We start from the raw sequence: 21,410 nt of genomic DNA on the forward strand, positions 1-21,410 counted from the left end.
AGTCACGAAATTAAAATCGCCTGCTTCCTGGGAGAAAAGCAATGACAAACCTAAACAGCATCTTAAAAAGCAGAGAAATCACCTTGCCAACAAAGGTCCATATAGTTAAAGTTATGGTTTTCCCAGTAGTTATGAATGGAAGTGAGAGCTGGACCATAAAGAAGGCTGATCGCTGAAGAATTTATGCTTTTGAATTATGGTGCTGGAGGAGACTATTGAGAGTCCCATGGACTGCAAGAAGATCAAACCTATCCATTGTGAAGGAAATCAGCCCTGGGTTCTCACTGGAAGGACAGTTCCTGAAGCTGAGGCTCCAATACTTTGGCCACCTCATGAGAAGAGAAGACTCCCTGGAAAAGACCCTGATGTTGGGAAAGATTGAGGGGCACAAGGAGAAGGGGACGACAGAGGACGATATGGTTGGACAGTGTTCTCAAAGGTACTAGCATGAGTTTGACCAAACTGCAGAAGGCCGTGGAACACAGGAGTGCCTGCCGTGCTCTGGTCCATGGGGTCACGAAGAGTCGGACACCACTAAACGACTAAACAACAACAGTGGTACTCTGGGCATCAGCCTGGTGGCCAGCCACTGCACTTTGCTGTGGCAGCAAAGGCCACTGTTAAAATCTAGCTGTTGCAGGTAATTGGGGGGGGGCATTCAAAAAATATGATAAAATGGGGACAAAGAATGCTATGGGATGGAGGTGGGGAAAACTAACATGCAATAATCCTAACCCAGATAAAGAAAGCAAGGGAAGTGGTTCACCAATAGCCAAACTACAAGTGATGCTAAATGTGGCTCTGTCAATCATGCCAGGGGTTTCTGTTTATTTTGTTTAAGCATGGAGGGCATTGTTTACTGGGCCCACAGCAAGCATGGAGGGGAACTCTACGTTGTCCAACCATGATCTCCAGAAAGACCCTCCACAGACAGACAGACAGACACACACAGAGAGAGAAAGAGAGAGAGAGAGAGAGAGAGAGAGAGAGAGAGAGAGAGAGAGAGATTGCAATACGTGATAGGGAAAGGGAAAGGGAAAGGGACCCCTGACCATTAGGTCCAGTCATGGCTGTCTCTGGGGTTGCGACGCTCATCTCACTTTATTGGCCGAGGGAGCTGGCATACAGCTTCCAGGTCATGTGGCCAGCATGACTAAGCCGCTTCTGGTGAACCAGAGCAGCACACAGAAATGCCGGGAGGTCACCCCGGCACGGGGATTCAAACCGCCAACCTTCTGATTGGCAAGTCCTAGGCTCTGTGGTTTAACCCACAGCGTCACCCGTGCCCCCAAAGTGATAGGGAAAAGGCTACCAATTTTCCCAATGGGAGCACCCCGCATCCTTTACTGTAGAGAGTAGGGGGAGATTGTTGCTAAGCTTGCAAATTTCTCAGAAGGTTGTTGTGAGCTTACAAGGATGGAGAAGCCTTCAGGCCCACCTGAGTCACTTGAAAGAATTGAAAACAAAACAACACCTCCCCCCCCCCCGCCCAATTGTGCTCATTTGTCGACTGTGGAACTGGGCAACTACAACAGAGATAACAAATTTCCAAGAAAAATCATTTCAGACTAGTCTTCCAAGATGCACAAAACCAATCTGTGTTTTCTGCCTCTCTCTCACTTGGAACTGTCCAACAGAGCAGCCATGCCTAAATTTATTTGTCAGAAAGTCTGCACCTTGTTTGTGGGGAAAGTGTTTGCCCTTGGCTACCATTCTCCTTCCTCTCTCCTTTTGCTCAAGAAATAGCAAGCGAGGCAATGCTGTTCAATATCACACTTTTTCCATAGTGAAAATGCGCTCCTGACATCTTTATAAATGTGTTGAGATCCCACGGCAGACTGAAGTGCGAGGAATACAAATTGTATGCCGTGCAGTCCTTGGTTGCCGTGCAACCGGGAACATACCCCGGTGCAGTGGGAAACAAAACAAAATGAATAAATAAAAGCGCCAATGTGAACGTTACGTAAAGAATTTAAAAGAAAAATCTCATATACTCAAAAATTAGTGCACACGCCCCTAGAATAAAAAGTGAAATCTTAAGCTCAGAGAAATAACAGGATGTTCCTCCGTAATGGCATAAAATACAGAAGGATGTGGAACAAGTTTTCTCTGTAGGAAGGTAGGAACATCTTAATCAAACACAGAGCATCATAATCTCCAACCATCTTAAGAAGAATTTTAATTCTCCAGCAGCTGCTTATTTTGCTGATGGAGAAGCTCAAATGCAATTATAATTGTGATAGCCTTAGATAGGAAAAGGTTCACTCCAAGCTAAAAATAGCTAACCCCACCAAGTTCACCCGTCACTCAAATTCAGCCTGATGCATGACGCCTCTAAGGGCACACACAGCCCACAACAGAACTGCCTCTATAAAGAGCATGTGCAAAGATATGATGTTTTAAATAGGAGGCATGATAATCCTGTATTAAGCAAACAATCCTATATCACCACTACCTTGACTTGGTAAGTTTTGTTGCCTAGGTAGGAAGGCCTCTGCACAGCTCAGCCTCTCTCTTGCCCAGCTTCCGCAAAATGCGAAAGGAACTGGTCTATGTTTGGAAATACTCATACCAAATCAAGCAACGAAGAGACAAACGAAAGGGTAGAAACCTGTTTCAATCGGACAATCCTTTAGCTTTTAGAAGTCCATCTAATAGATAGGATGGCAAATATGAAGAAACAGAAACTGATGGTGATAGGCATAGGAAAAGAGGCTGAATGAGTTTTGTTCCGCCTCCCCTTCTTTTTCTCAGCCTTTTTAATATCTGCTCGACACTGTGGAAGACTGGAGAAGACAAACTGATTTTCACAATAAATAATATTTTTTCTCACTATAATGTTGATGGTTTCTGTTTATTGTCTTTCAGCTGCTCCTCATTAACTGACCAAACCAAAGAGTTGCTAGGTTCCTTCTAGCTCAGCCATTTGTAACAAAAAACTTTAAAAACTTAATTTAATTATTGTCTGAATAAACCATAATACACCTGACATGATAATTCTATGGAAAAGCAAGTCACACTTCATGAATTTTATGTTCCTAAAGTAACAAAGTGACTTCCGATATGTAGAGTACTTAAAAACACACACCAATTATTGCATTTATTTCTTTTTACACTTTCCCCAAAATTTTCTTTTTTTCCCAAGGGCTTCAACATTTCCAGAAAATTTAACAACTCAAAATAGGACATCTTCTTGAGGAAGTATTTTCTCTACATTGCTTTCTTCCTCCCTCAGCAAACTTCTAATTCCTGAGTGGTAATCTGAATCAAGGGTAGGGAACCTCAGGATCATGGGTCAAATCCATGCCTCTCATTATTGCCCTTGGACTCTTCTGCCAACCACACCCCCTCCCCACCCAAACCCCCTTCTCCTCAGGCCATACCCCACTGGGGCCTTCATTCACACCCTCCTTGGATATTTGGAGCAGGCTGGAATGCCGGATTCTCAGGCCGCAGTCAGAGGTAACAGGCCTCACTCCAGGCATTCGGCTTGAGATCCTTGTTGACTTCCCCGTCTGCGTCTCCCGGCAGGATACAGGCGAGGTCACTATCGGCGATCCCACTCAGCGTGAGAGGGACACACCTCTCCTCCCTCCTCCCTGCTTCCCTCAGGGAGGGGAAAAGAGACAGACAGAAATCTATTTACATGTCTTTATTTCTGTCATTGCAGCAGTACAGAGAAACACGTCTGCACTCTCCAGTCTCCAACAGTAGAGAGAGAAAAACTCCACCCCTGTACTTCCAGTACAGGTCAGATGACACTCTGAGCTAACATCCGGTGCTCAGTACAGTGAACAGACTGCCCCTTTGTTCCAATAGTACAGTCCCAAACATCAACATCCTGTTTTGCATTCCAGCAACTTGCAGCTCGCTCTTGCATTGCTGCTTTTTCCTGACATGGAATGTGTTCTTGACCTCCAATACTAAATCTTGCTTGTCTGGTTGGAAAACAAGAGAGGCATAACCAGCTTACTGTAGAAAAGTAAAAATTACAGAAGGGAATGCAGATTTTGAGCTGAAAAGGGTTCCCCAGCTGTGATCTGATGAGTTATTCTACTGTGCATACATTCAATAATTCTAAGTTGGAGGGAGGTTGTTGTTCCTACAACCTAGCAAACAAATTTCTGCCAAAATCCAAGGGAGCAGAAAATACTATTTATGTATGTGACCACGGCTGCACGGATGTTATTGGCCCAGAGATGGAAAAAAAGATAAAGTCCCTACCAGAGCAGAATGGCAGATCAAGTTGATGGATAAAGCCGAAATGGCTAAAATGACCTGAAGAATCAGAAATCAGGAAGACCAAAATTTTAATAAGGAATGGGGGAAAATTATAACCTATGCTAAAAACCATTGTAAACAGTTAAAATCGTGAGTTGGATTGGAATATCACTTGCAGCTTAATGGTGAATTTTGGACACAATGGAGATGTAAAAGATTTGGATTCTCATAAAAGATGCAGGAGGAAATGATTAACAATAGGATCCACAAAGGGGAGGAGGGGAGTCCAGGAGATTCCTTGGAATCTTGTTTTTATGTTGTATGTTCGATACGCGACTGTAAAATTTTAAATCTGAAAAACCAAATAAATAAATTTAGAAATAAACAAATTGTTATTCTTGCTCACACCTCAGTGAGAACTGATTCATGCACACAAATCCTATGGCGTTTCGGCGTCCCTGATTCATACCAAGTATTCAAAGGGATTTTACCAGCAGAATTACAGAAGAGTTGTTTCAGTGTTTGTACAACTGTAGGACTGCAAAAAGAAAAGAACCCACTATTATTACGTTAAAGAAGATGATGCACACAGAAACAAGGAGACAGTCGTTAAGAAAACAGCAGACTCTGCCCCTACTATTTGTAATGTTTGGAAGTAAATTCTATGTAGCAGGGGAGAAGACAAAGCAGACCTAAACCCCAGCCAGGGAGGGAGAATTAAACAGCCAACAGAATTACAACTGCATGACATATTTACATTGCTGTATATTCACTGACTGGAAGACCAGCTATAGACCCCAAGCTAAAAGCCTGTGATCCATAAACCAATTCTCATTCCATTTAAGCTCAATTCAAAACTGCTTTAGTCCCTTTTGCATAGGCTACTGAATTAATGAAAATGAGAGGGCTTCAGTTAATTGGGCTGTCAGCCATCAGTCAGATTGGCAATACCTGGGCGGAATGATCAAATAGCTTGCCCCAGCGTACATCAGTTTTCTTTATTCCAGTTTGGCAATCTCCCTCACACCGACTTCAAAATAAAAGGCACAAAATACCTTGCTTTCAACGTACATACAGCATTTGTCAAGGTGCAGTTTGCTCCTAGCACGTGACATGATGAAGGATGTTAACCCCAAATTATAGGTCAGCCAATTGAAAAACCATAGAGGATGTGTGTTTTTTCTTGATGCCGTACAATTGAACTTGTTGAAATAATTATCTAGGAATGCTTTCCAAGTGAATAGTACTTATTGTATCTGGAAGTGAACACTGCATAGAGCCAGGAACACAAGGCCATATGTAGCTATTAAGCAAAGTGATAACTGATCCTTTAGATTTGAGTTCATTGTCCTGCTGCATATGATGCTACAATTATTATTTCTACTAACACTTTGGAAAGGCAGAAATTGCACAGGTTCATGTGCGATGAGACCACGCAGAAAGTTTTAAATTAACCCCTATAAACAAAACATTTTTTTCATTCCTTGAATAAATGCCTTCTCCCTTGAATTTGTTCCCTATTAGGAGCCTGGTGTTCATATTTGAGCCTCTGACAAATGGGACTTCAATAAGCAGCACCCCCTGGTGTCTTGTGATTGACAGACAAATATCAAATTTGGCCAGGTGAGGAGATAACAATCTTGTCTGCCAGCCAGAACAGGTTTCCCACCCCTCTTATAAGAAAAGGTCCAGTTACTCAATATTACTTTACCAAAGTGTTTACCTTAATTCGATGCAATTACTTTTGTAGGTTCAAAATATTTCTTTTATGATTATCAGAGGCCTGAGATTATTGATAGCTCAGTCAGTAGAGCAAGTAGTGGCCAATTTGTTCACCTTATATTCTGCCATAAAACCCAGAAGCAAACAGGAGGACAGCCTTGTTGGCCGGGATCAATATTTTATGAAATCTGTATAGCAATAGGCCAGTTGCAAGCCATAGAAACGGGATGATGTTTTGACTCCCTCTTTACAGAGTCCCTAATGTAGTCTTGAGAGAAGAACAAGAGAGGATGAAGAGGAGAGAAGGCAGGAGGTTGGAGCTAAGCAGGTTCAGGTTTCGAAGTAGGAGTTTGTCCTGTCATGTAGAGACAGAAGTGTCAGAACGGGGAATATTTGAAGAAAAGGAGGAACGAACTTTTTATAATAACCGACTTTGGTGAGGTGGATTTCTCTTGATTTTTTTGTCATTATTCCTACTACTACTTAGCATTTGTGTTAACATACTTATTTGAATTATGGTGCTGGAGGAGACTCTTGAGAGTCCAATGGACTGCAAGAAGATCCAACCGATCCATTCTTAAGGAAATCAGCCCTGAGTGTTCACTGGAAGGACAGATCCTGAAGCTGAGGCTCCAATACTTTGGCCACCTCATGAGAAGAGAAGACTCCCTGGAAAAGACCCTGATGTTGGGAAAGATTGAGGGCACAAGGAGAAGGGGACGACAGAGGACGAGATGGTTGGACAGTGTTCTCGAAGCTACCAACATGAGTTTGACCAAACTGGGAGGCAGTGGAAGACAGGAGTGCCTGGTGTGCTCTGGTCCATGGGGTCACGAAGAGTTGGACATGACTAAATGACTAAACAACAACAATACTTATGTGGCAATAATAAAAGAGCAAAACTTGAAGAACTGCAAACCTTGTTTAGACCAGTTAAGCTTTGCAAAGAGCCATCCTTGCATTATTGTACCTTTCATGGGTATTGGGGAAATCTGAGATCCTTGATTTATTGGGGGATCCTCTCATGTCCCAGCATAAAGGTTTTTCATTCATTCAGGAGAGGTCTAACCTCTGACATGATCACCACCCAATAGTGTGTTATTGTAAGTGAAACAACAGAGCACACCCCATCCCTCTACCCATAAACATTAACTGTCTTGGGGGGAAATCCAACACAAATGAAAGCACATCATGATCCTATTGAACCAAACGTAGAAGTTTGATTTTGTTTAGGATTAATTGTATCAAAAGACTAGAATGCAGTTAGTCAACAACACACACTGAATGCTTTATCAGAAAACCTAATGTTGGACACTTTATTTATCAGGAGATAGTACTGCTGCATTTCAGGTCTTACTCAAAGTTTCAAGAACTGAGTCCCTTCAGGGTTTCTAAGGAAAGAGTTGAATTTCAGGATGAGGAGCCAGAAGCAAAGGAGTAAGCTATTTTCTCAGACTTCTCCACCACAACCCTTCCCCCCCCTTTCCTCTTCTTCAGTATATTTCTCCATGCAAGAGAGTGACAGAAAGACAGCAGACATGATGGTGGCTATGGCTAAATGCAAGTAAGCAACACACACATTAAGAATTACCACTTGGTATGCAAGTCAGCCCATTTTCATGCAGAGTTCTAACTTAGCAGTGGTACATCCGTTCAGAGCAACCTAAAGCTGGAATGTAAGTGAGTCAGCTTCTATAGCAAGTGTGTTCATATCTGACAGGTCACAGGTGGGACATTTTCATGGGCTTTGCACATGGCCATCAACCTGACTGTTTCAGCCCTGAGTGTTGCGCACCAACAGAGTAGTAATAAACAGAGGTTGAAAATGTAGGAGAGAAAAGTGAAATTATCTTTCACTGGAGATAAATTAGAAGGGAAGGTTTGACACCACTTGTTAAATGATCAATAGATAGCCCACTTTTGTTAGTTTGTCATTAGCTGCAAACTATGTACATGATGATCTGACACTCAAATAAACCTCAGACACCCACAGTTGTTCAGTGAACTAATAAATGCTGGTTTATTCCAAACTCAGTAGCAGAGTGCATGCTTTGCATGCAGAATTCTCCTGTTCAGTTCCTGGTCTGGTTGGGAAAGGCCCCTGCCTAAAATCCTGAAGAGTCAGTTACAAAATAATGAGCTTAATGGTTCACTATCAAGAAACTTTTCTACATAAGCTATGGTGACAGTTCTAAACAACACTGGCTTACATCATAATAGACAACCTATATGCTGAGGACCAGCTACAGAAAAGTATACTGTTAAATGATGCTTTAAGAAGAAGACACTATTATAGATTGAGTGAGAGTGCACAGGGATAGTTTAGGTGTCTGTAACTTATTTTCGGGGGGGGATGTTTATTGAAGTTTTCAGAATACGATAAAAGGAACAAGCTAATCTACAGGAAAGAAAGAAACTAAAGGAAGACGGAATGGAAAAAGAATGTACAAGATCCTCCCTCGTCACTGTATCTTAACTTTCATCCCCTATAGAGGAAAATGTGCCTTTCCACCTCTCACCTGGGCTCATGATCTCCCCTTACTGGCCTCTCACACAGGGTCCAAACTATGGTTGTCATTTTTCAAAAAGTAAAGACTGGACACAAAGGGGAGGGAAGGCAAAGTTGTTGAGCGGAACGACGATGAAGAAGAAGAAGAAGAAGAAGAAGAAGAAGAAGAAGAAGAAGAAGAAGAAGAAGAAGAAGTTGTTTCTAACTTATTTTTTAAGAAAAATTGCCCAAAAAATCAACAACAATCCCAACACTTCAAATATGGGCTGCTGTACACACAAGTGTTGTCTTGGACATTTTTGCCACTTTTCAATAATTTCACATGGGAGCCATTTTCAGTAGATGAATCCCAGCTATGTCCAGGAGATTACAGACATATGGCAGCCCTAGTCCACATTGCCCTTCACTTTTATCTGTACAGTGGTACCTTGATTCTCAAACAGCTTAGTTGTCGAACAAATCGGCTCCCGAATGCCGCAAACCCGGAAGTAAGTGTTCTGGTTTACAAATGTTTTTTGGAAGCTGGACATCTGATGCGGCTTCCATTTGAGTGCAGGAAGCTCCTGCAGCCAATCGGAAGCCGTGCCTTGGTTTCCGAAAGGTTTCGGGAGTCGAACGGATTCCCAGAACAAATTAAGCCTGAGAACCAAGGTACCGCTGTATACAGTTCTTACTTAATGAGACAGAGTAATAATATAAGAATAATAATAACAAAACTACCAAGGAAGATAAAAGTAAGGGGAGACAAAAGAGACAGAAATAGATAAAGGGACCTCCAGTGATCTGTCTGTCAGTTGTGTGTACAATCTTTCTTCAAAATGGCCAAATGCTCTGTCAGGGAACTGCCATCGGAGGAACAGGTGGGGAAAGGGCTCACGGAGGCTGGGAGGGACTCGGCAGCTGAAGCAGGGACCAGCAGGGGGAGAGGTGAGTCTCTGGAGGAAAGTCTCACGGAGGCTGAGAGAGACTCAGCAGCTAAAGCAGGAACTAGCAGGGTAAGAGGTGGATCTCTGAGGGAAAGCGAGCAAGGGGGAGGGCTAAGGGACACGTCCAGCGAGAACAGTGGGGAGGTGTCTGAAGCTCCCATAGGGAGACCCATTCCTCGCCGGAAGCTTTCACGCCGCGAGTCCCGAAGACGTGTTTCCGTTAAGGAGCTTTTATGCTGGAAGCGATTCCGAAAACAACCACTGTCGGAATCTGCAAGTGACTAGAGCAGACATGTCTGAGGAGCTCTGTCACAGACAGAGGTTTGTGGAGTTGCACAAACTCTGAGGGACTACGATTTTACGCACAAGCAGCTCATCATCCCATCACATGCTCAATCTAGGTTTTTCCAATACTCCTCCCTTTGCTGGATGTTGTTTTTCCAGTCCTCCACCAGTGCTCTCCGTGTAGAAAGTCTAAAGAATATTACCCAGTTCCTGCCTTCATGGTTATAAAACCTTTCCTCTATTATTTACGCCTATTATTTATTTTCATATTAAGTGTTTTTCAAATAAAAAAAAATCAAGTAAAAACTTCTAATAGCCCTGTGATATTTTTACTCTCTGTGCTTTAACAGATTTGTTTTTATATTCTTTTTCTAAAATTCTATTACAACTTAATTACTTTTTAACTGTTGATATTTTATATGTCTTTTGCTATCTGTGTCCTATGCCCTTTTAAAATGCGTTTTTTGTGGGGGGTGCTATTGGGTTGTTTTTTTATTATGTATTTTGTGATTTTATATCTTGATTTTATTCTGTGAGACTCCCAGGTATAGGGCAATATATAAATTCAATAAATAACAACAACAACAACAACAATAATAATTCCCCCACCCTCCAAACACACACACAGTGCTGCCATGTGCCACACATCATTCCACAAGTGCCACTCTTGAACTTCTAGGGATGGATTCAACGAATGAGTCCCACTAGCTGAAGACCACAAAAGGACTTCTCTTAGCAAAACAGGCCTTTTCCTGCTCTTTCCCTCCTGTGAGACTCCACACTGATTCAGGGTGGGATGTCAGGAGAAGCTCCAGAACAACATGCATGGGGGCAGAGAGGGGAAATGGTTCTCTCATGAAAGCAGAAATACTTGTGTTGGTGAAACGACCAACTTAGTGCTACAATGAATTCCTCCTAGAGCCTCGACCACCATTCTCAGAAAACTAAAAAGGTAAAAGGTAAAGGCCCCCTGGATGGTTAAATCCAGTCAAAGGTGACTGAGGTTGCAGCACTCGTCTCGCTTTCAGGCCAAGAGAGCTGGCATTTTTCCAGACAGCTTTCCGGGTCATGTGGCCAGCATGATTAAACCGCTTCTGGCGCAACGGGACACTGTGACTGAAGCCAGAGTGCACAGAAACGCTGTTTACCTTCCTGTCGCAGCGATACCTATTTATCTACTTGCACTGGCGTGCTTTCCGACTGCTAGGTTGGCAGGAGCTGGGACAGAGCAACGGGAGCTCACTCTGTCGTGGGGATTCGAACTGCCGACCTTCTGATCGGCAAGCCCAAGAGGCTGAGTGGTTTAGACTACAGCGCGACCAGTGTCCCTCATAGCCATGTAGGGATCCCACCTTAGGGGAGTAAATTGAGCTTGACCTTCTGGTGACTTTCAGTGCCCATTGTCAGGCTGAAAGGCAAGATATGAATATTTCAAATAAACCAATGAACAAAACAAACATTGGTTCAGCTTTAATCATGGATAACCTCTGAATAGATCATTATCTAAAGTGGGCTACAGTCCAATTCACAATTCTGAGTTGTGTTTAAACTGGGAAACTAATGTCCTTCTGACTAAGAGGAAGTGCAGCTTAAGAGGACAGCAAAATTAAATGATGCCAAGAGAAAGCAAAACACAGGATTACTGATGCTACTGTAAACTAGATGGATTCCCCCCCCCCAGCTCAGCTCCTTTTGGAACCTTGCCAAGGAGCAAACCGCCAAGGGGGAACTTGAGAGCAACAGATTCCCAAGGTGAAAACACCATGAGAATACAGCAACGAAATTAAGGACGCAAACCTAACACTTGATATATGCTGAAGAGCTATGGAATGCAGTAGTACCTCGGGTTACAGACGCTTCAGGCTACAGATGCTTCAGGTTACAGACACTGCTAACCCAGAAATAGTACCTCGGGTTAAGAACTTTGCTTCAGGGTGAGAAGAGAAATCATGCTCCGGCGGCACGGCGGCAGCGGGAGGCCCCATTAGCTAAAATGGTGCCTCAGGTTAAGAACAGTTTCAGGTTAAGAACGGACCTCCAGAACGAATTAAGTACTTAACCCGAGGTACCACTGTACAGTAGAAATCGCACAACGGTGGGGGAACATGAGGCATGCCAGCACAATGGCTCAGAAACCTTGAAAGGATGCCACGGTGGTGCCATCATCGAAGCACAGAATTGTAGTCATTCTACAAGCCAGCACCCAAATTGAGGCAGAGCCATGGAAGCTACAAAGCAGCTGTCACCACATACCAGCCCTTCAGCCCCCAATCATGCACCCTACAGCAATACAGCAATGGAACTTTATGCTGACAATAAAACTGGCCCTCCTCACTGAGCTCATTAAATGGGGGGAAATGAACACCACCCTTCCTGGCACGACTCATGATTAACTGTCACCAGGACCTCTGCACTCAATCACAGCGCATTATTGGTAAACTACTCTGGGAGCCTTTCCTCAGCTGAAGAGCAGGGTAAAGGTGCTTTGAAATACAGTGGTACCTCAGGTTACATACGCTTCAGTTTACATACACTTCAGGTTACAGACTCTGCTAACCCAGAAATAGTGCTTCAGGTTAAGAATTTTGCTTCAGGATGAGAACAGAAATCATGCTCTGACAGCACAGCGGCAGCAGCAGGAGGCCCCATTAGCTAATGTGGTGCTTCAGGTTAACAACAGTTTCAGGTTAAGAACGGACCTCCAGAGTGAATTAAGTACTTAACCCAAGGTACCACTGTAAACGCTCAGTTTTTGAACAAGAAGTATTCTTGTGTTTGTTGCACGCTTGAAATACTTTTATCTTTCTGCCACAGCGGTACCTATTTATCTACTTGCACTGGTGTGCTTTCGAACTGCTAGTTTGGCAGGAGCTGGGACCTGTTAGAGGGGGATTTTCCACTGGTGGCAGATGACAGAAGACTGTGACACCATGAGACGGGTGTAAAACCAAATTAAATAAGGACTTTATTTCCAAACAACAAATAGCAAAGCTTGTGGGTGTTTTTCCTGCAGGCAGGTGCAAACTGCAGCATTTCTCTTTTTGTAGCCATGGCCAGGTGCACCCAATCAGCCCACATAAGAGCTCACATAAACTGTTCTTAAAGGTACAAACATCTTTACTGTTTCTGTGCAGAATGTTTCTTTCCCAACAGGACCGAGCAATGGGAGCTCACCCCATCGCGGGGATTCGAACCGCCGACCTTCCGATCGGCAAGCCCAAGAGGCTCAGTGGTTTACACCACAGCGCCACCCGCGTTTCCGTGCGCTCTGGCTTACGTCATGGTGTCCCTTTGCGCCAGAAGCGGTTTAGTCATGCTGGCCACATGACTCAGGAAAACTGTGGACAAACTCCAGCTCCCTCGGCTTGAAAGCGAGATGAGCACTGCAACCCCATAGTCGCCTTTGCCTGGACTTAACCATCCAGGGGTCCTTTACCTTTTACCTTTCTGTTGTTCTCATCTGCTGTGGCTTCCTTTCCTGCACATTTCTGCGCTGCCCTTCCCTGTGCTCAAAAATCAAGGATGGTGTAGCCCTTGCAAAGTACATGACAACTAAGCAAGCCAGCAGCGTTATACTCACAGATTAAAGGGGATTTTCTTTTCAGCTGAATCCTTGGGGACTGTATCTCCCGTCACAGAGGAAGCGCTATGTTTCTTACTCTCTATCCCTTAAACAAAAAGGGAAAACAGGAGAACTTTCTAATGCCACAAGAAGAATGCCAGTTTTATATTCACACCCTCCTGGACCCCAATATATGACAGAACTCTGGAGAGCTGTCCCTTCCCTCAGGGACTCCTGGATTAGGCAGTAAAATGCCCCTTGGCAGATCCTCCTGGGTTGTGAGTATTTTTCAGTCCTGTGCATTGCAGATAAATAGCCCTCTCTCCGTCAAAACATCTGCCACACAGGTTTCCTCTGGGCCCGGGAATCTGCAACTCTCCCTTCCACTTTCTCTGATGAATTGTGAGGCTTCTCTTTTTCATTCTCCAGTCAAGGTGACTGCTTACGAAGGGGAGACTCAAGCGATTGCTTAGGCAACTTGGTGGGAGAAAGGATAGGATCTTCAGAAGAAACTCATTGGCTGTACGAAAAGGGCAGCAAACCTTCACTCAACCATTGCCTATTTTGCCGTAGATGTAGAAGTTACAGATGGAGCACTTCAATGGCTCGCACCCTGCCAACTACTTCGTAGATTTCGCTGCAGCTCTGAGTATAGTACACCGTTTAACCAAACCCCTTACAAGCCTTAGTTCAAAAACAGACATAAAGCCACCAACACACCTTGTCATTTCTTTGGAAGGCATTTATTAGGCACGAAAACTTAGCATGATGCTCTGCAAGGGTATCTTTAAAGCAGGGTGGATAAAAATCAATGTTTTTTTTTAATTTAAAAAATAATTAAAAATCAGATTTTTTAATTTAAATCGGATTTTTTTTATTTAAATCAGATTTTTAAAATCAAATGCTTTTGGAGGAAAAATCTTTCTAAAGATAGTTTTCTATTTAAGTTACATTATGGTCCAAAGGCTATTCATCAGGAAACAAGTTTTTCATGTGTGCGAAAACTCAGTTGTGAGGTTTTTTAAAAAACAACAACAACATTTAACCACATCAGTTAACAAACATATGCTGTAATGTTATTGTTTTAGTTAAATAAATTGTTTAAATTGTTGTTAAGGAAATGACTATTTTTCTCCTTCCAATAAAGTACAGCAGAAAAGTTGTTACCGTATTTTTCGTTCTATAGGACGCACATTTTCCCCTCCAATAATTAAGGGTAAATGTGTGTGCGTCCTATAGAGTGAATGCAGGCTGCGCCGCTAAGCCCAAAGCCAGAACAGGAAGACGGAGCACTGCGGAGCGCTCCGTTTCACTGCTCTAGCTTGGGGACGGCTGCGCGCAAACCTCTGCAGGGCAGCGGGGTGCCTTCACCCCGCTGTCCTGCAGAAGCAAGCAAGGCTGTTCCCAAGCCAGAACAGTGAGACAGAGGGCTCTGTCTCGCTGCTCTAGCTTGGGGACGGCTGCGCGCAAACCTCTGCAGGGCAGCGGGGTGCCTTCACCCCGCTGTCCTGCAGAAGCTAGCAAGGCTGTTCCCAAGCCAGAACAGTGAGACGGAGGGCTCCGTCTCGCTGCTCTAGCTTGGGGACGGCTGCGCGCAAACCTCTGCAGGGCAGCGGGGTGCTGCGCTCCAAAGGCTTCAGGGATCTCTGAGGCTGGCAGTGGGGGAAAGCAGCGCTTCCCCCCACCGCCAGCCCCACAAGCTCTGGTGAATGTACCTTGAACGCACCTTGTTTTAGAGGGGGAGAACAAGAAAAAAATTTTTTTTTTCCTGTTCTCCCCCTCCTATGGTCCGGTGCGTCCTATGGTCTGGTGCGTCCAATGGAGCGAAAAATACGGTAACTTATTAAATCTCACAATAATTTCATAATTGTCTATGTACAGCATTAAGTACAGCAGAAAAGTTGTTAACTTTTTAAACCTCACAATAATTTCATAATTATCTGTCTATGTATTTCTAATAGTATAATCAAATCAGTAATTTTTGATATCTGTAAAAGCTACTCTGAAAATTCATTATTCCAAAAATGAAACCTTCCTCTGCTTGTAAATATTAAGATTATACCAGCAAGAATGAGTCTTTCTGTTAAAAAAATAATGATTTAAATCAAGCCTTACTGACTAGTGATTTAAATCATGATTTAAATCTATTTGATTTAAAACAAATCTACCCTGCTTTAAAGCAAAACAGCTAAGTAACAGCAAAAACATGAGCCATTTTAAATATCTGTCTCAGCAACATGAGCTTTGGAATTAAAGCATCTGCTTATGAGACCTCCATTTGAAATATATCCGGTCTAGTTATGCTAATTGATTTTCTAACCTTTACTGTAGCCATAATATATATTTAAAGCAAATGGAATTCACCAAGTGTGGATCCTTATGGAGCCAAATGGCACAAATCACACACTAGGGAAAATCCTTGAGGTTGCAAAAGTACAGGCAAACTTTAGGGGCTAAAACCATAAGAGGTAAAGGTAAAGGGACCCCTGACCATTAGGTCCAGTTGTGGCCGACTCTGGGGTTGCAGCGCTCATCTCGCTTTATTGGCCAAGGGAGCCAGTGTACAGCTTCCAGGTCATGTGGCCAGCATGACTAAGCCGCTTCTGGAGAACCAGAGTAGCGCATGGAAACGCCATTTACCTTCCCGCCGGAGCGGTACCTATTTATCTACTTGCACTTTGACGTGCTTTTGAACTGCTAGGTTGGCAGGAGCTGGGACCGAACAATGGGAGCTCAACCCGTTGTGGGGATTCAAACCGCCAACCTTCTGATCGGCTAGTCCTAGGCTCTGTGGTTTAACACACAGCGCCACTCGCGTCCCTAAAACCATAATAAGGGGACCCCAAAAGAGCCCAGTGAAGCCCAGGAATGATAGCTGACCCCTGGAGGCAATGACCACAGAACAAAAAACCAGAAAGGGGGGGGTGAATGGAGTGGTTGGAAACCTCCATGGGAGAAATTCCTATTTGTTGTTTCAGCAACTAAGTTCCATTTAATTAAAAAACGCCCAAGGTTGTATCCAACAGTAGTCACACTTAACATAGACCCACTGAAATTAATGGTCATGACATATTTGGGTCCATAATGTCACCGGGTTGACTTTGAACAAATCTTAGTGGGCTACAATCCTAAATCTTCAATCTGTCACTTACGGTCAAGAGCTTGGGTGTAACCTTCGACGCCTCCCTCTCTATGGAGACGCAGGTTGCAGCTACAGCAAAGGTGGCATTTTTCCAGCTCTGCCGTATTAAGCAGTTGGTCCCTTACCTTTCTCGCCCCGATCTGCCTACAGTGATCCAAGCGATAGTCACCTCCAGGCTTGATTACTGTAATTCGCTCTATGCGGGGCTCCCCTTAAAGCTGACTCAGAAACTCCAGCGGGTGCAGAATGCCGCGTCAAGACTCCTTATGGGGTCCTTGCCGCGGGATCACATTCATCCACTGCTTTACCAGCTGCACTGGCTCCCGGTGGAGAACAGGGTCAGGTTTAAGGTGCTGGTTCTGACCTTTAAAGCTCTATGTGGCCTAGGACCCTCGTACCTATGGGACCGCCTCTCCTGGTATGCCCCGCGTAGGACCTTAAGGTCCATAAATAACAACACTTTGGAAGTCCTGAGCCCCAAGGAGGTTACGATTGGCCTCAACCAGGGCCAGGGCCTTTTTAGCTCTGGCACCGGCCTGGTGGAATGCCCTACTGCAAGAGATCAGGGCCCTGCGGGATTTGACATCTTTCCGCAGGGCCTGCAAGACAGAGGTGTTCCATCTGGCCTTTGGGCTGCACTCAGTCTAACCCCCCCTCTCATTTATTTATTTTTGATGGAACCCCTTATATGGGATTTGTATATAAATTTTCCCTTGGCTCTTGTTGCTGGCCCATGTAGGACCAGCATGGATAGTTGGCCCCGGTGAATATTTGACGTTTTCTCCCCTTATGGCTTTGATTTATAGGCTACCACAAAATGAGGCTGCATTTTAAGCTGCATTTTAAACTGTATTCTAAGATATTTTAATCAACTTTTTTAAAAAAATAAAATAAAAATGTTTTTAATGTATTTATATTCACTGTTAGCTGCCCTGAGCCTGGTCTTGGCCAGGGAGGTTGAGGTATAAATAAATTATTATTATTATTATTATTATTATTATTATTATTATTATTATTAACCGGCACTATCAAACTGACAATCCAAGTTTCCTTTCAGAAGGCCTTTCCCCCTCAGAGTGCCGCAGGTTTATTTATTCAAGGGAATGATTCTAAATCATTTCACAACCATTATTATAGCAGCTTACAATCAATTATAGAACAACTGTATACACAACTATATAATCACGTTGACATCTAACCACAGTTTGTGTTGTCGCAGTATCAGCCTCCTTCACTGTTGCCTGGCATCCTCTTCGCAATACTCCTCTCTCCCACTGAAACAACATGTGTTCAGTCTCTGCTACTGGAGAACACATCCTCTCCCATGTACGGCTCAGCCACACTGCCATCCGAAGCATGCCCCTTAACTCCAGATTCACTTTACAGAAGGCTGTGCAAAGCAGAGGGCTTTTGCAAGCGCAACAGAGGAAGCCCATCATGGCTTACGCTAGCTACCTCACCTGATAGGATTTTAAACTTAACTCAGTCTCTGGGAGGAGCAAGAACTCTGCATAGATGTAGATGCCTTAATTTGCACACAGAAATGTAGGTAAAGGACCCCTGGATGGTTAAGTCCAGTCAAAGGCGACTATGGGATTGTGGCGCTCATCTCGCTTTTAGGCTGAGGGAGCCAGCATTTGTCCACAGACAACTTTCTGGGTCATGTGGCCAGCATGACTAAACCGCTTCTGGCACAACGGGACACCGTGAGGGAAACCAGAGTGCATGGAAACGCCATTTACGGTACCTATTTATCTACTTGACCTGGTGTGTTTCGAACCGCTAGGTTGGCAGGAGCTGGGACAGAGCAATGGGAGCTCACCCCTTCACACAGACTTGAACTGCCAACCTCACGATCAGCAAACACGAGAGGCTCAGGGGTTTATTTTTTTAAATAGTTTTTATTACATTTTTTCCAGATACATACCGAAAACAGCAAGAGAAAAGAGAAAAAAAAAGAAAAACAAAAAATGTGAAAAAAAGAATAGAGAGAATCATAACCCTTCAACAGCTTATTTCAACATTCCATCGAACTTCCCCACATCTCCCGCACAAAGCATTCCCGACAATAAATTTATCAGCAAATTGTAACCTTGTTTCATGTGTTTCTTTGATACTTTTGATAGCAGTTTAAGTTTAAATCCCTTATTGTCCATTTATTCTAAAAACAAGATGTATTATCCCTTTTAACATTTAAACTTTGATCCCTTCAATATTGTTATCCAATTTCATAAATATTACGCTCTCGTTGCTGGGGCTAGCATTTCCAATTTATGGTCAGCTTATAGTTCATATAACTTATAAAATTTTTGCAAATAGTTCTTAAATTTTTTCCAATCCTCCTCCATTGCTTCTTCTCCCAGGTCTCGGATTCTGGCAGTCATTTCGGCCAACTCCATGTAGTCAATCAGTTGCGTTTGCCATTCTTCCAGCGTGGGTAAATCTTGAGTCTTCCAATGTTTGGCGATCAAAATTCTTGCTGCAGTGGTAGCATACATAAAAAACGTTCTATCCTTCTTTAAGACCTTTTGGCCGACCATACCCAAGAGGAAGGCCTCCGGTTTTTTAGGAAAGGTGTACTTAAACACCTTTTTTAACTCGTTGTAGATCATTTCCCAGAAGGCCTTCACTCTTGGGCAAGTCCACCAAAGGTGAAAGAATGTTCCTTCAGCTTCCTTGCACTTCCAACACTTGTTATCAGACAAATGGTATATCTTTGCAAGCTTGACTGGGGTCATGTACCACCTGTATACCATTTTCATAATGTTTTCTTTTAAGGCATTACATGCCGTAAATTTCATACCGGTGGTCCATAACCTTTCCCAGTCTTCAGCCATAATATTGTGACCAATGTCTTGAGCCCACTTTATCATAGCTGATTTAACTGTCTCATCCTGTGTGTTCCACTTAAGCAGCAAGTTATACATTCTCGATAAAACCTTGGTTTTTGGTTCTAACAACTCTGTCTCAAGTTTCGATTTATCCACCTGGAATCCTATTTTTTTATCCAACTTAACAACCTCGTTAATTTGGGCATAGTGAAACCAATCTTGCACCTTATCTTTTAAATTTTCAAAGCTCCGCATCCTCCAATTGTCACCAACTTTTTCTATTAGTTCCCAATATTTCGGCCAGCCGGTCTCCATATTGGGTTTTTTCCACGCCTTAGCCTCCACTGGTGATAACCACCTCGGAGTCTTACTTTCAAGTAAGTCTTTGTATTTCAACCAGACCATGAAAATTGCTTTCCTGACAATATGGTTTTTGAACATTCCATGCGTTTTTGCCTTGCCGTACCACAGATAAGCATGCCATCCTAGCGAGTTGTTAAAACCTTCCAGGTCTAGGACATCTGTATTCTCTAATAAAATCCAATCTTTCAACCAGCAGAAGGCTGCCGCCTCGTAGTATAACCTTAAGTCTGGCAGGGCAAACCCCCCTCTTTCTTTTGCATCAGTTAGTATTTTAAACTTTATTCGGGGCTTTTTGCCCTGCCAGACAAACTTTGAGATGTCCCTCTGCCACTTTCCAAAACATTCCATTCTGTCCACAACCTGCAAGGTTTGAAATAAAAACAACATTTTTGGCAAAACATTCATCTTAACAGCAGCAATTCGGCCCAGCAAGGAAAGTTTCAGTCTCGACCATGTTTCCAAATCTTTCTTAACTTCTGACCAACATTTCTCATAGTTGTCCTTAAACAAGTTCAAGTTTTTAGGCGTCAAGTTTACCCCCAGGTATTTCACCTTCTTAACCACAACTAACTCTGTTTCCTTCTGAAACCCCTCTATTTCTAAGGGCGTTAAGTTTTTCCCCAAAACTTTAGTCTTTTGTTTGTTCAACTTAAATCCTGCCACCCGACCAAATTCTTGTATCAGTTCCAGAACTCTTTTTGTACTAGATTCTGGCTCCTGTAATGTTATTACTAAGTCATCTGCAAATGCTTTCAGTTTATATTGTTTCACTCCGACCGTGATCCCCTGTATTTGCCGGTCCCTCCTAATCATGTTCAGCAAAACCTCCAGGACTGATATGAATAGTAGGGGGGATAGGGGGCACCCCTGACGTGTTCCTTTTTGAATATGGAACTCCTCTGTCACCACATTGTTCACTATCAACTTAGCTTTTTGTTCTGAATAAATTGCTTCTATACCATTTTCAAACCCTCGTCCCACTCCCATCCCTTCCAAGTTTTTCTTCATAAATTTCCAAGAAATATTGTCAAAGGCCTTCTCGGCGTCAATAAAGATTAGCACTGCTTTAGTGTTAATATTTGTTTGTAAAAGTTCCAGAATATCGATAATATTCCGAGTATTATCAAACAAATGCCTGCCAGGAAGAAAGCCTGCTTGGTCCTTATGAATTACTTCATTTAAAACCTTTTTCAATCTACTTGCCAAAATGTCTGCAAATATTTTGTAATCCACATTTAGGAGTGAGATGGGACGGTAGTTCCTAAGTTGAGTCTTTTCAGTTTCCACTTTGGGTATCAGTGTGATGAAAGCTTCTTTCCACGTTTCCGGTGCCCTTCCTCCCCCCATAATCTGGTTACAAACCTCCATTAATGGTAAAGTCAAGTAGTCTTTTAATATCTTATAATATTTGGAGGTAAGTCCATCTGGGCCTGGGGATTTGCCCAGCTGCATATTCTGAATGGCATCCTCAATTTCCTGTTGTGTTATTTTACAATCCAAAATTGATCTCTTCTCCTGAGACAATTCTGGTAAGCCATTGAGTTTCAAAAATTGTTCAATCTCAGACACATCCTCAGGCCCTTGTGTATACAACTTTTTGAAATATTTCTGGAAACACTTTCTAATTTCACCTGGTTTCTGAATATTTTTCCCTTCCACCTCTAGATTGGTAACATAGTTTAATTTCTGTCTTTTCTTCAACTGCCATGCCAGCAGTTTCCCACATTTATTTGCTGACTCAAAAGATCTTTGTCTCATTTGTTTAATTTTCCATTCCACTTCTTGGTTTATCAATTTCAAATATTGTGCCTGATGGAATTTAATTTCTCGCAAGATCTCTTTAGATTTT

General features: G+C 43.1%; 1 protein-coding gene across 22 annotated transcripts in view; it reads right to left on the reverse strand.

Moving 5' to 3' along the window:
* The window catches only part of PLCB4 (phospholipase C beta 4), a 213,959-nt gene that overhangs the window by 91,016 nt on the left and 101,533 nt on the right, over positions 1-21,410 (reverse strand). For 2 of the 22 annotated variants that reach the window (XM_083495914.1, XM_083495915.1), the window contains one exon: positions 13,244-13,331. The exons of 19 other annotated variants lie outside the window; for them this stretch is intronic. The gene's annotated coding sequence lies outside the window, so the exon portion shown is untranslated. Of the gene's footprint in view, positions 1-13,243; positions 13,332-16,492; positions 16,679-21,410 lie in introns of those variants that run through there. One more of the 22 variants, XM_083495896.1, reaches the window with a different exon arrangement.

Source organism: Podarcis liolepis (assembly GCF_965112155.1).
Source record: "Podarcis liolepis genome assembly, chromosome: 3".
NCBI classification, from domain to species: Eukaryota; Metazoa; Chordata; class Lepidosauria; order Squamata; family Lacertidae; genus Podarcis; species Podarcis liolepis.